Raw genomic sequence first — 14633 nt, forward strand, 5'->3', positions numbered from 1 at the left:
GTTTTACCCCGGAGAACTGCCTCGCCGTAGCCCGGTTCTGGAAGTGGAACGAGTATGCAGTGTTAGCGTTCAGCTATTGTGAAGGCTCGCTTTGGCCCGGGGCAAACGAAGCGCCGGGGGGAATCTTAGCAGAGCCCGGCGCCTTTCCACGGTTCAAAGCGTGGAACTGCAGACTCTTTTGCAAAGAAGAGAGCGCCCAGGCAACAGCAGCCCGCACGTTTCTCAGTGAAAGGGAGAAGTCCCTGACTTCATCCAGTCCTCCGAGCAAAGCAGGCAGAGGGAGAGAAACTTTCTTTCCTTCCTCTTTCCTGCCACGAATTCCTCATTTGCTCTTGCAAACGCAGGGCTTCTTCGGAAAAACTACGCCGCGGTGCAGGGATCCTTCCGGAGGAGCAACGACATAGTTTGAGCTGGAAGGGCTTGGCAGAGCAGCCGGCGAGAAAAGGCCTCTTGCTATTCTCTTTTCTTTCTACCTGAATGCGGTCAATTGGCACTTGCCAAAGCAAGGTTTCCCAGCACAAACTACAAAGCAGCAGCTCTCTCCTGGCAGAGGAAGTGCCATGCAGTGTTGCCCTGGCGAGATAGTGTTGCTACAGTGAGGCCCAGGGAAAACACACTGCCTAGAGAAATCCTAGCAGAGCCCTGTGTTTCCCCACAGGAATGTATGTCAGTTTCAGTTCCTTGCCAGCAACGGAGCTCAGAGGCAACGTCAGATTGTGTGTATCTCAGGGAGAGAAAGAACACTGTGACTTCCCCCGTTCCTCTGACGAAAGCGGTTAGAGGGAGAAAAGCGTCCTTTGCTTTCGCTTTCCCGCAAGGAGCTCGGCAGATCTGCCCTTCGCGAAGGGCCGTTTTCCCCCGGAGAACTGCCTCGCCGTAGCCCGGTTCTGGAAGTGGAACGAGTATGCAGTGTTAGCGTTCAGCTATTGTGAAGGCTCGCTTTGGCCCGGGGCAAACGAAGCGCCGGGGGAAATCTTAGCAGAGCCCGGCGCCTTTCCGCGGTTCAAAGCGTGGAACTGCAGACTCTTTTGCAAAGAAGAGAGCGCCCAGGCAACAGCAGCCCGCACGTTTCTCAGTGAAAGGGAGAAGTCCCTGACTTCATCCAGTCCTCTGAGCAAAGCAGGCAGAGGGAGAGAAACTTTCTTTCCTTCCTCTTTCCTGCCACGAATTCCTCATTTGCTCTTGCAAACGCAGGGCTTCTTCGGAAAAACTACGCCGCGGTGCAGGGATCCTTCCAGAGGAGCAACGACATAGTTTGAGCTGGAAGGGCTTGGCAGAGCAGCCGGGGAGAAAAGGCCTCTTGCTATTCTCTTTTCTTTCTGCCTGAATGCGGTCAATTCGCACTTGCCAAAGCAAGGTTTCCCAGCACAAACTACAAAGCAGCAGCTCTCTCCTGGCAGAGGAAGTGCCATGCAGTGTTGCCCTGGCGAGATAGTGTTGCTACAGTGAGGCCCAGGGAAAACACACTGCCTAGAGAAATCCTAGCAAAGCCCTGTGTTTCCCCACAGGAATGTATGTCAGTTTCAGTTCCTTGCCAGCAACGGAGCTCAGAGGCAACGTCAGATTGTGTGTATCTCAGGGAGAGAAAAACACTGTGACTTCCCCCGTTCCTCTGACGAAAGCGGTTAGAGGGAGAAAAGCGTCCTTTGCTTTCGCTTTCCCGCAAGGAGCTCGGCAGATCTGCCCTTCGCGAAGGGCCGTTTTCCCCCGGAGAACTGCCTCGCCGTAGCCCGGTTCTGGAAGTGGAACGAGTATGCAGTGTTAGCGTTCAGCTATTGTGAAGGCTCGCTTTGGCCCGGGGCAAACGAAGCGCCGGGGGGAATCTTAGCAGAGCCCGGCGCCTTTCCACGGTTCAAAGCGTGGAACTGCAGACTCTTTTGCAAAGAAGAGAGCGCCCAGGCAACAGCAGCCCGCACGTTTCTCAGTGAAAGGGAGAAGTCCCTGACTTCATCCAGTCCTCTGAGCAAAGCAGGCAGAGGGAGAGAAACTTTCTTTCCTTCCTCTTTCCTGCCACGAATTCCTCATTTGCTCTTGCAAACGCAGGGCTTCTTCGGAAAAACTACGCCGCGGTGCAGGGATCCTTCCAGAGGAGCAACGACATAGTTTGAGCTGGAAGGGCTTGGCAGAGCAGCCGGGGAGAAAAGGCCTCTTGCTATTCTCTTTTCTTTCTGCCTGAATGCGGTCAATTGGCACTTGCCAAAGCAAGGTTTCCCAGCACAAACTAAAAAGCAGCAGCTCTCTCCTGGCAGAGGAAGTGCCATGCAGTGTTGCCCTGGCGAGATAGTGTTGCTACAGTGAGGCCCAGGGAAAACACACTGCCTAGAGAAATCCTAGCAAAGCCCTGTGTTTCCCCACAGGAATGTATGTCACTTTCAGTTCTTTGCCAGCAACGGAGCTCAGAGGCAACGTCAGATTGTGTGTATCTCAGGGAGAGAAAAACACTGTGACTTCCCCCGTTCCTCTGACGAAAGCGGTTAGAGGGAGAAAAGCGTCCTTTGCTTTCGCTTTCCCGCAAGGAGCTCGGCAGATCTGCCCTACGCGAAGGGCCGTTTTACACCGGAGAACTGCCTCGCCGTAGCCCGGTTCTGGAAGTGGAACGAGTATGCAGTGTTAGCGTTCAGCTATTGTGAAGGCTCGCTTTGGCCCGGGGCAAACGAAGCGCCGGGGGGAATCTTAGCAGAGCCCGGCGCCTTTCCACGGTTCAAAGCGTGGAACTGCAGACTCTTTTGCAAAGAAGAGAGCGCCCAGGCAACAGCAGCCCGCACGTTTCTCAGTGAAAGGGAGAAGTCCCTGACTTCATCCAGTCCTCCGAGCAAAGCAGGCAGAGGGAGAGAAACTTTCTTTCCTTCCTCTTTCCTGCCACGAATTCCTCATTTGCTCTTGCAAACGCAGGGCTTCTTCGGAAAAACTACGCCGCGGTGCAGGGATCCTTCCAGAGGAGCAACGACATAGTTTGAGCTGGAAGGGCTTGGCAGAGCAGCCGGGGAGAAAAGGCCTCTTGCTATTCTCTTTTCTTTCTACCTGAATGCGGTCAATTGGCACTTGCCAAAGCAAGTTTTCCCAGCACAAACTACAAAGCAGCAGCTCTCTCCTGGCAGAGGAAGTGCCATGCAGTGTTGCCCTGGCGAGATAGTGTTGCTACAGTGAGGCCCAGGGAAAACACACTGCCTAGAGAAATCCTAGCAGAGCCCTGTGTTTCCCCACAGGAATGTATGTCAGTTTCAGTTCCTTGCCAGCAACGGAGCTCAGAGGCAACGTCAGATTGTGTGTATCTCAGGGAGAGAAAGAACACTGTGACTTCCCCCGTTCCTCTGACGAAAGCGGTTAGAGGGAGAAAAGCGTCCTTTGCTTTCGCTTTCCCGCAAGGAGCTCGGCAGATCTGCCCTTCGCGAAGGGCCGTTTTCCCCCGGAGAACTGCCTCGCTGTAGCCCGGTTCTGGAAGTGGAACGAGTATGCAGTGTTAGCGTTCAGCTATTGTGAAGGCTCGCTTTGGCCCGGGGCAAACGAAGCGCCGGGGGAAATCTTAGCAGAGCCCGGCGCCTTTCCGCGGTTCAAAGCGTGGAACTGCAGACTCTTTTGCAAAGAAGAGAGCGCCCAGGCAACAGCAGCCCGCACGTTTCTCAGTGAAAGGGAGAAGTCCCTGACTTCATCCAGTCCTCTGAGCAAAGCAGGCAGAGGGAGAGAAACTTTCTTTCCTTCCTCTTTCCTGCCACGAATTCCTCATTTGCTCTTGCAAACGCAGGGCTTCTTCGGAAAAACTACGCCGCGGTGCAGGGATCCTTCCAGAGGAGCAACGACATAGTTTGAGCTGGAAGGGCTTGGCAGAGCAGCCGGGGAGAAAAGGCCTCTTGCTATTCTCTTTTCTTTCTGCCTGAATGCGGTCAATTCGCACTTGCCAAAGCAAGTTTTCCCAGCACAAACTACAAAGCAGCAGCTCTCTCCTGGCAGAGGAAGTGCCATGCAGTGTTGCCCTGGCGAGATAGTGTTGCTACAGTGAGGCCCAGGGAAAACACACTGCCTAGAGAAATCCTAGCAGAGCCCTGTGTTTCCCCACAGGAATGTATGTCACTTTCAGTTCCTTGCCAGCAACGGAGCTCAGAGACAACGTCAGATTGTGTGTATCTCAGGGAGAGAAAGAACACTGTGACTTCCCCCGTTCCTCTGACGAAAGCGGTTTGAGGGAGAAAAGCGTCCTTTGCTTTCGCTTTCCCGCAAGGAGCTCGGCAGATCTGCCCTTCGCGAAGGGCCGTTTTCCCCCGGAGAACTGCCTCGCCGTAGCCCGGTTCTGGAAGTGGAACGAGTATGCAGTGTTAGCGTTCAGCTATTGTGAAGGCTCGCTTTGGCCCGGGGCAAACGAAGCGCCGGGGGGAATCTTAGCAGAGCCCGGCGCCTTTCCACGGTTCAAAGCGTGGAACTGCAGACTCTTTTGCAAAGAAGAGAGCGCCCAGGCAACAGCAGCCCGCACGTTTCTCAGTGAAAGGGAGAAGTCCCTGACTTCATCCAGTCCTCTGAGCAAAGCAGGCAGAGGGAGAGAAACTTTCTTTCCTTCCTCTTTCCTGCCACGAATTCCTCATTTGCTCTTGCAAACGCAGGGCTTCTTCGGAAAAACTACGCCGCGGTGCAGGGATCCTTCCAGAGGAGCAACGACATAGTTTGAGCTGGAAGGGCTTGGCAGAGCAGCCGGGGAGAAAAGGCCTCTTGCTATTCTCTTTTCTTTCTGCCTGAATGCGGTCAATTCGCACTTGCCAAAGCAAGTTTTCCCAGCACAAACTACAAAGCAGCAGCTCTCTCCTGGCAGAGGAAGTGCCATGCAGTGTTGCCCTGGCGAGATAGTGTTGCTACAGTGAGGCCCAGGGAAAACACACTGCCTAGAGAAATCCTAGCAGAGCCCTGAGTTTCCCCACAGGAATGTATGTCACTTTCAGTTCCTTGCCAGCAACGGAGCTCAGAGGCAACGTCAGATTGTGTGTATCTCAGGGAGAGAAAGAACACTGTGACTTCCCCCGTTCCTCTGACGAAAGCGGTTAGAGGGAGAAAAGCGTCCTTTGCTTTCGCTTTCCCGCAAGGAGCTCGGCAGATCTGCCCTTCGCGAAGGGCCGTTTTCCCCCGGAGAACTGCCTCGCCGTAGCCCGGTTCTGGAAGTGGAACGAGTATGCAGTGTTAGCGTTCAGCTATTGTGAAGGCTCGCTTTGGCCCGGGGCAAACGAAGCGCCGGGGGGAATCTTAGCAGAGCCCGGCGCCTTTCCGCGGTTCAAAGCGTGGAACTGCAGACTCTTTTGCAAAGAAGAGAGCGCCCAGGCAACAGCAGCCCGCACGTTTCTCAGTGAAAGGGAGAAGTCCCTGACTTCATCCAGTCCTCTGAGCAAAGCAGGCAGAAGGAGAGAAACTTTCTTTCCTTCCTCTTTCCTGCCACGAATTCCTCATTTGCTCTTGCAAACGCAGGGCTTCTTCGGAAAAACTACGCCGCGGTGCAGGGATCCTTCCAGAGGAGCAACGACATAGTTTGAGCTGGAAGGGCTTGGCAGAGCAGCCGGGGAGAAAAGGCCTCTTGCTATTCTCTTTTCTTTCTGCCTGAATGCGGTCAATTCGCACTTGCCAAAGCAAGTTTTCCCAGCACAAACTACAAAGCAGCAGCTCTCTCCTGGCAGAGGAAGTGCCATGCAGTGTTGCCCTGGCGAGATAGTGTTGCTACAGTGAGGCCCAGGGAAAACACACTGCCTAGAGAAATCCTAGCAAAGCCCTTTGTTTCCCCACAGGAATGTATGTCAGTTTCAGTTCCTTGCCAGCAACGGAGCTCAGAGGCAACGTCAGATTGTGTGTATCTCAGGGAGAGAAAGAACACTGTGACTTCCCCCGTTCCTCTGACGAAAGCGGTTAGAGGGAGAAAAGCGTCCTTTGCTTTCGCTTTCCCGCAAGGAGCTCGGCAGATCTGCCCTTCGCGAAGGGCCGTTTTCCCCCGGAGAACTGCCTCGCCGTAGCCCGGTTCTGGAAGTGGAACGAGTATGCAGTGTTAGCGTTCAGCTATTGTGAAGGCTCGCTTTGGCCCGGGGCAAACGAAGCGCCGGGGGGAATCTTAGCAGAGCCCGGCGCCTTTCCACGGTTCAAAGCGTGGAACTGCAGACTCTTTTGCAAAGAAGAGAGCGCCCAGGCAACAGCAGCCCGCACGTTTCTCAGTGAAAGGGAGAAGTCCCTGACTTCATCCAGTCCTCCGAGCAAAGCAGGCAGAGGGAGAGAAACTTTCTTTCCTTCCTCTTTCCTGCCACGAATTCCTCATTTGCTCTTGCAAACGCAGGGCTTCTTCGGAAAAACTACGCCGCGGTGCAGGGATCCTTCCAGAGGAGCAACGACATAGTTTGAGCTGGAAGGGCTTGGCAGAGCAGCCGGGGAGAAAAGGCCTCTTGCTATTCTCTTTTCTTTCTGCCTGAATGCGGTCAATTCGCACTTGCCAAAGCAAGTTTTCCCAGCACAAACTACAAAGCAGCAGCTCTCTCCTGGCAGAGGAAGTACCATGCAGTGTTGCCCTGGCGAGATAGTGTTGCTACAGTGAGGCCCAGGGAAAACACACTGCCTAGAGAAATCCTAGCAAAGCCCTGTGTTTCCCCACAGGAATGTATGTCAGTTTCAGTTCCTTGCCAGCAACGGAGCTCAGAGGCAACGTCAGATTGTGTGTATCTCAGGGAGAGAAAGAACACTGTGACTTCCCCCGTTCCTCTGACGAAAGCGGTTAGAGGGAGAAAAGCGTCCTTTGCTTTCGCTTTCCCGCAAGGAGCTCGGCAGATCTGCCCTTCGCGAAGGGCCGTTTTCCCCCGGAGAACTGCCTCGCCGTAGCCCGGTTCTGGAAGTGGAACGAGTATGCAGTGTTAGCGTTCAGCTATTGTGAAGGCTCGCTTTGGCCCGGGGCAATCGAAGCGCCGGGGGGAATCTTAGCAGAGCCCGGCGCCTTTCCACGGTTCAAAGCGTGGAACTGCAGACTCTTTTGCAAAGAAGAGAGCGCCCAGGCAACAGCAGCCCTCACGTTTCTCAGTGAAAGGGAGAACTCCCTGACTTCATCCAGTCCTCTGAGCAAAGCAGGCAGAGGGAGAGAAACTTTCTTTCCTTCCTCTTTCCTGCCACGAATTCCTCATTTGCTCTTGCAAACGCAGGGCTTCTTCGGAAAAACTACGCCGCGGTGCAGGGATCCTTCCAGAGGAGCAACGACATAGTTTGAGCTGGAAGGGCTTGGCAGAGCAGCCGGGGAGAAAAGGCCTCTTGCTATTCTCTTTTCTTTCTGCCTGAATGCGGTCAATTGGCACTTGCCAAAGCAAGGTTTCCCAGCACAAACTACAAAGCAGCAGCTCTCTCCTGGCAGAGGAAGTGCCATGCAGTGTTGCCCTGGCGAGATAGTGTTGCTACAGTGAGGCCCAGGGAAAACACACTGCCTAGAGAAATCCTAGCAGAGCCCTGTGTTTCCCCACAGGAATGTATGTCAGTTTCAGTTCCTTGCCAGCAACGGAGCTCAGAGGCAACGTCAGATTGTGTGTATCTCAGGGAGAGAAAGAACACTGTGACTTCCCCCGTTCCTCTGACGAAAGCGGTTAGAGGGAGAAAAGCGTCCTTTGCTTTCGCTTTCCCGCAAGGAGCTCGGCAGATCTGCCCTTCGCGAAGGGCCGTTTTCCCCCGGAGAACTGCCTCGCCGTAGCCCGGTTCTGGAAGTGGAACGAGTATGCAGTGTTAGCGTTCAGCTATTGTGAAGGCTCGCTTTGGCCCGGGGCAAACGAAGCGCCGGGGGGAATCTTAGCAGAGCCCGGCGCCTTTCCACGGTTCAAAGCGTGGAACTGCAGACTCTTTTGCAAAGAAGAGAGCGCCCAGGCAACAGCAGCCCGCACGTTTCTCAGTGAAAGGGAGAACTCCCTGACTTCATCCAGTCCTCCGAGCAAAGCAGGCAGAGGGAGAGAAACTTTCTTTCCTTCCTCTTTCCTGCCACGAATTCCTCATTTGCTCTTGCAAACGCAGGGCTTCTTCGGAAAAACTACGCCGCGGTGCAGGGATCCTTCCAGAGGAGCAACGACATAGTTTGAGCTGGAAGGGCTTGGCAGAGCAGCCGGGGAGAAAAGGCCTCTTGCTATTCTCTTTTCTTTCTACCTGAATGCGGTCAATTGGCACTTGCCAAAGCAAGTTTTCCCAGCACAAACTACAAAGCAGCAGCTCTCTCCTGGCAGAGGAAGTGCCATGCAGTGTTGCCCTGGCGAGATAGTGTTGCTACAGTGAGGCCCAGGGAAAACACACTGCCTAGAGAAATCCTAGCAGAGCCCTGTGTTTCCCCACAGGAATGTATGTCAGTTTCAGTTCCTTGCCAGCAACGGAGCTCAGAGGCAACGTCAGATTGTGTGTATCTCAGGGAGAGAAAGAACACTGTGACTTCCCCCGTTCCTCTGACGAAAGCGGTTAGAGGGAGAAAAGCGTCCTTTGCTTTCGCTTTCCCGCAAGGAGCTCGGCAGATCTGCCCTTCGCGAAGGGCCGTTTTCCCCCGGAGAACTGCCTCGCCGTAGCCCGGTTCTGGAAGTGGAACGAGTATGCAGTGTTAGCGTTCAGCTATTGTGAAGGCTCGCTTTGGCCCGGGGCAAACGAAGCGCCGGGGGGAATCTTAGCAGAGCCCGGCGCCTTTCCACGGTTCAAAGCGTGGAACTGCAGACTCTTTTGCAAAGAAGAGAGCGCCCAGGCAACAGCAGCCCGCACGTTTCTCAGTGAAAGGGAGAAGTCCCTGACTTCATCCAGTCCTCTGAGCAAAGCAGGCAGAGGGAGAGAAACTTTCTTTCCTTCCTCTTTCCTGCCACGAATTCCTCATTTGCTCTTGCAAACGCAGGGCTTCTTCGGAAAAACTACGCCGCGGTGCAGGGATCCTTCTAGAGGAGCAACGACATAGTTTGAGCTGGAAGGGCTTGGCAGAGCAGCCGGGGAGAAAAGGCCTCTTGCTATTCTCTTTTCTTTCTGCCTGAATGCGGTCAATTGGCACTTGCCAAAGCAAGGTTTCCCAGCACAAACTAAAAAGCAGCAGCTCTCTCCTGGCAGAGGAAGTGCCATGCAGTGTTGCCCTGGCGAGATAGTGTTGCTACAGTGAGGCCCAGGGAAAACACACTGCCTAGAGAAATCCTAGCAAAGCCCTGTGTTTCCCCACAGGAATGTATGTCACTTTCAGTTCTTTGCCAGCAACGGAGCTCAGAGGCAACGTCAGATTGTGTGTATCTCAGGGAGAGAAAAACACTGTGACTTCCCCCGTTCCTCTGACGAAAGCGGTTAGAGGGAGAAAAGCGTCCTTTGCTTTCGCTTTCCCGCAAGGAGCTCGGCAGATCTGCCCTACGCGAAGGGCCGTTTTACCCCGGAGAACTGCCTCGCCGTAGCCCGGTTCTGGAAGTGGAACGAGTATGCAGTGTTAGCGTTCAGCTATTGTGAAGGCTCGCTTTGGCCCGGGGCAAACGAAGCGCCGGGGGGAATCTTAGCAGAGCCCGGCGCCTTTCCACGGTTCAAAGCGTGGAACTGCAGACTCTTTTGCAAAGAAGAGAGCGCCCAGGCAACAGCAGCCCGCACGTTTCTCAGTGAAAGGGAGAAGTCCCTGACTTCATCCAGTCCTCCGAGCAAAGCAGGCAGAGGGAGAGAAACTTTCTTTCCTTCCTCTTTCCTGCCACGAATTCCTCATTTGCTCTTGCAAACGCAGGGCTTCTTCGGAAAAACTACGCCGCGGTGCAGGGATCCTTCCAGAGGAGCAACGACATAGTTTGAGCTGGAAGGGCTTGGCAGAGCAGCCGGGGAGAAAAGGCCTCTTGCTATTCTCTTTTCTTTCTACCTGAATGCGGTCAATTGGCACTTGCCAAAGCAAGTTTTCCCAGCACAAACTACAAAGCAGCAGCTCTCTCCTGGCAGAGGAAGTGCCATGCAGTGTTGCCCTGGCGAGATAGTGTTGCTACAGTGAGGCCCAGGGAAAACACACTGCCTAGAGAAATCCTAGCAGAGCCCTGTGTTTCCCCACAGGAATGTATGTCAGTTTCAGTTCCTTGCCAGCAACGGAGCTCAGAGGCAACGTCAGATTGTGTGTATCTCAGGGAGAGAAAGAACACTGTGACTTCCCCCGTTCCTCTGACGAAAGCGGTTAGAGGGAGAAAAGCGTCCTTTGCTTTCGCTTTCCCGCAAGGAGCTCGGCAGATCTGCCCTTCGCGAAGGGCCGTTTTCCCCCGGAGAACTGCCTCGCCGTAGCCCGGTTCTGGAAGTGGAACGAGTATGCAGTGTTAGCGTTCAGCTATTGTGAAGGCTCGCTTTGGCCCGGGGCAAACGAAGCGCCGGGGGAAATCTTAGCAGAGCCCGGCGCCTTTCCGCGGTTCAAAGCGTGGAACTGCAGACTCTTTTGCAAAGAAGAGAGCGCCCAGGCAACAGCAGCCCGCACGTTTCTCAGTGAAAGGGAGAAGTCCCTGACTTCATCCAGTCCTCTGAGCAAAGCAGGCAGAGGGAGAGAAACTTTCTTTCCTTCCTCTTTCCTGCCACGAATTCCTCATTTGCTCTTGCAAACGCAGGGCTTCTTCGGAAAAACTACGCCGCGGTGCAGGGATCCTTCTAGAGGAGCAACGACATAGTTTGAGCTGGAAGGGCTTGGCAGAGCAGCCGGGGAGAAAAGGCCTCTTGCTATTCTCTTTTCTTTCTGCCTGAATGCGGTCAATTGGCACTTGCCAAAGCAAGGTTTCCCAGCACAAACTAAAAAGCAGCAGCTCTCTCCTGGCAGAGGAAGTGCCATGCAGTGTTGCCCTGGCGAGATAGTGTTGCTACAGTGAGGCCCAGGGAAAACACACTGCCTAGAGAAATCCTAGCAAAGCCCTGTGTTTCCCCACAGGAATGTATGTCACTTTCAGTTCTTTGCCAGCAACGGAGCTCAGAGGCAACGTCAGATTGTGTGTATCTCAGGGAGAGAAAAACACTGTGACTTCCCCCGTTCCTCTGACGAAAGCGGTTAGAGGGAGAAAAGCGTCCTTTGCTTTCGCTTTCCCGCAAGGAGCTCGGCAGATCTGCCCTACGCGAAGGGCCGTTTTACCCCGGAGAACTGCCTCGCCGTAGCCCGGTTCTGGAAGTGGAACGAGTATGCAGTGTTAGCGTTCAGCTATTGTGAAGGCTCGCTTTGGCCCGGGGCAAACGAAGCGCCGGGGGGAATCTTAGCAGAGCCCGGCGCCTTTCCACGGTTCAAAGCGTGGAACTGCAGACTCTTTTGCAAAGAAGAGAGCGCCCAGGCAACAGCAGCCCGCACGTTTCTCAGTGAAAGGGAGAAGTCCCTGACTTCATCCAGTCCTCCGAGCAAAGCAGGCAGAGGGAGAGAAACTTTCTTTCCTTCCTCTTTCCTGCCACGAATTCCTCATTTGCTCTTGCAAACGCAGGGCTTCTTCGGAAAAACTACGCCGCGGTGCAGGGATCCTTCCAGAGGAGCAACGACATAGTTTGAGCTGGAAGGGCTTGGCAGAGCAGCCGGGGAGAAAAGGCCTCTTGCTATTCTCTTTTCTTTCTACCTGAATGCGGTCAATTGGCACTTGCCAAAGCAAGTTTTCCCAGCACAAACTACAAAGCAGCAGCTCTCTCCTGGCAGAGGAAGTGCCATGCAGTGTTGCCCTGGCGAGATAGTGTTGCTACAGTGAGGCCCAGGGAAAACACACTGCCTAGAGAAATCCTAGCAGAGCCCTGTGTTTCCCCACAGGAATGTATGTCAGTTTCAGTTCCTTGCCAGCAACGGAGCTCAGAGGCAACGTCAGATTGTGTGTATCTCAGGGAGAGAAAGAACACTGTGACTTCCCCCGTTCCTCTGACGAAAGCGGTTAGAGGGAGAAAAGCGTCCTTTGCTTTCGCTTTCCCGCAAGGAGCTCGGCAGATCTGCCCTTCGCGAAGGGCCGTTTTCCCCCGGAGAACTGCCTCGCCGTAGCCCGGTTCTGGAAGTGGAACGAGTATGCAGTGTTAGCGTTCAGCTATTGTGAAGGCTCGCTTTGGCCCGGGGCAAACGAAGCGCCGGGGGAAATCTTAGCAGAGCCCGGCGCCTTTCCGCGGTTCAAAGCGTGGAACTGCAGACTCTTTTGCAAAGAAGAGAGCGCCCAGGCAACAGCAGCCCGCACGTTTCTCAGTGAAAGGGAGAAGTCCCTGACTTCATCCAGTCCTCTGAGCAAAGCAGGCAGAGGGAGAGAAACTTTCTTTCCTTCCTCTTTCCTGCCACGAATTCCTCATTTGCTCTTGCAAACGCAGGGCTTCTTCGGAAAAACTACGCCGCGGTGCAGGGATCCTTCCAGAGGAGCAACGACATAGTTTGAGCTGGAAGGGCTTGGCAGAGCAGCCGGGGAGAAAAGGCCTCTTGCTATTCTCTTTTCTTTCTGCCTGAATGCGGTCAATTCGCACTTGCCAAAGCAAGTTTTCCCAGCACAAACTACAAAGCAGCAGCTCTCTCCTGGCAGAGGAAGTGCCATGCAGTGTTGCCCTGGCGAGATAGTGTTGCTACAGTGAGGCCCAGGGAAAACACACTGCCTAGAGAAATCCTAGCAAAGCCCTGTGTTTCCCCACAGGAATGTATGTCAGTTTCAGTTCCTTGCCAGCAACGGAGCTCAGAGGCAACGTCAGATTGTGTGTATCTCAGGGAGAGAAAGAACACTGTGACTTCCCCCGTTCCTCTGACGAAAGCGGTTAGAGGGAGAAAAGCGTCCTTTGCTTTCGCTTTCCCGCAAGGAGCTCGGCAGATCTGCCCTACGCGAAGGGCCGTTTTCCCCCGGAGAACTGCCTCGCCGTAGCCCGGTTCTGGAAGTGGAACGAGTATGCAGTGTTAGCGTTCAGCTATTGTGAAGGCTCGCTTTGGCCCGGGGCAAACGAAGCGCCGGGGGGAATCTTAGCAGAGCCCGGCGCCTTTCCACGGTTCAAAGCGTGGAACTGCAGACTCTTTTGCAAAGAAGAGAGCGCCCAGGCAACAGCAGCCCTCACGTTTCTCAGTGAAAGGGAGAACTCCCTGACTTCATCCAGTCCTCTGAGCAAAGCAGGCAGAGGGAGAGAAACTTTCTTTCCTTCCTCTTTCCTGCCACGAATTCCTCATTTGCTCTTGCAAACGCAGGGCTTCTTCGGAAAAACTACGCCGCGGTGCAGGGATCCTTCCAGAGGAGCAACGACATAGTTTGAGCTGGAAGGGCTTGGCAGAGCAGCCGGGGAGAAAAGGCCTCTTGCTATTCTCTTTTCTTTCTGCCTGAATGCGGTCAATTGGCACTTGCCAAAGCAAGGTTTCCCAGCACAAACTACAAAGCAGCAGCTCTCTCCTGGCAGAGGAAGTGCCATGCAGTGTTGCCCTGGCGAGATAGTGTTGCTACAGTGAGGCCCAGGGAAAACACACTGCCTAGAGAAATCCTAGCAGAGCCCTGTGTTTCCCCACAGGAATGTATGTCAGTTTCAGTTCCTTGCCAGCAACGGAGCTCAGAGGCAACGTCAGATTGTGTGTATCTCAGGGAGAGAAAGAACACTGTGACTTCCCCCGTTCCTCTGACGAAAGCGGTTAGAGGGAGAAAAGCGTCCTTTGCTTTCGCTTTCCCGCAAGGAGCTCGGCAGATCTGCCCTTCGCGAAGGGCCGTTTTCCCCCGGAGAACTGCCTCGCCGTAGCCCGGTTCTGGAAGTGGAACGAGTATGCAGTGTTAGCGTTCAGCTATTGTGAAGGCTCGCTTTGGCCCGGGGCAAACGAAGCGCCGGGGGGAATCTTAGCAGAGCCCGGCGCCTTTCCACGGTTCAAAGCGTGGAACTGCAGACTCTTTTGCAAAGAAGAGAGCGCCCAGGCAACAGCAGCCCGCACGTTTCTCAGTGAAAGGGAGAAGTCCCTGACTTCATCCAGTCCTCTGAGCAAAGCAGGCAGAGGGAGAGAAACTTTCTTTCCTTCCTCTTTCCTGCCACGAATTCCTCATTTGCTCTTGCAAACGCAGGGCTTCTTCGGAAAAACTACGCCGCGGTGCAGGGATCCTTCTAGAGGAGCAACGACATAGTTTGAGCTGGAAGGGCTTGGCAGAGCAGCCGGGGAGAAAAGGCCTCTTGCTATTCTCTTTTCTTTCTGCCTGAATGCGGTCAATTGGCACTTGCCAAAGCAAGGTTTCCCAGCACAAACTAAAAAGCAGCAGCTCTCTCCTGGCAGAGGAAGTGCCATGCAGTGTTGCCCTGGCGAGATAGTGTTGCTACAGTGAGGCCCAGGGAAAACACACTGCCTAGAGAAATCCTAGCAAAGCCCTGTGTTTCCCCACAGGAATGTATGTCACTTTCAGTTCTTTGCCAGCAACGGAGCTCAGAGGCAACGTCAGATTGTGTGTATCTCAGGGAGAGAAAAACACTGTGACTTCCCCCGTTCCTCTGACGAAAGCGGTTAGAGGGAGAAAAGCGTCCTTTGCTTTCGCTTTCCCGCAAGGAGCTCGGCAGATCTGCCCTACGCGAAGGGCCGTTTTACCCCGGAGAACTGCCTCGCCGTAGCCCGGTTCTGGAAGTGGAACGAGTATGCAGTGTTAGCGTTCAGCTATTGTGAAGGCTCGCTTTGGCCCGGGGCAAACGAAGCGCCGGGGGGAATCTTAGCAGAGCCCGGCGCCTTTCCACGGTTCAAAGCGTGGAACTGCAGACTCTTTTGCAAAGAA

The sequence above is a fragment of the Elephas maximus genome, chromosome 13 (genome assembly GCF_024166365.1).
Source record: "Elephas maximus indicus isolate mEleMax1 chromosome 13, mEleMax1 primary haplotype, whole genome shotgun sequence".
NCBI classification, from domain to species: domain Eukaryota; kingdom Metazoa; phylum Chordata; class Mammalia; order Proboscidea; family Elephantidae; genus Elephas; species Elephas maximus.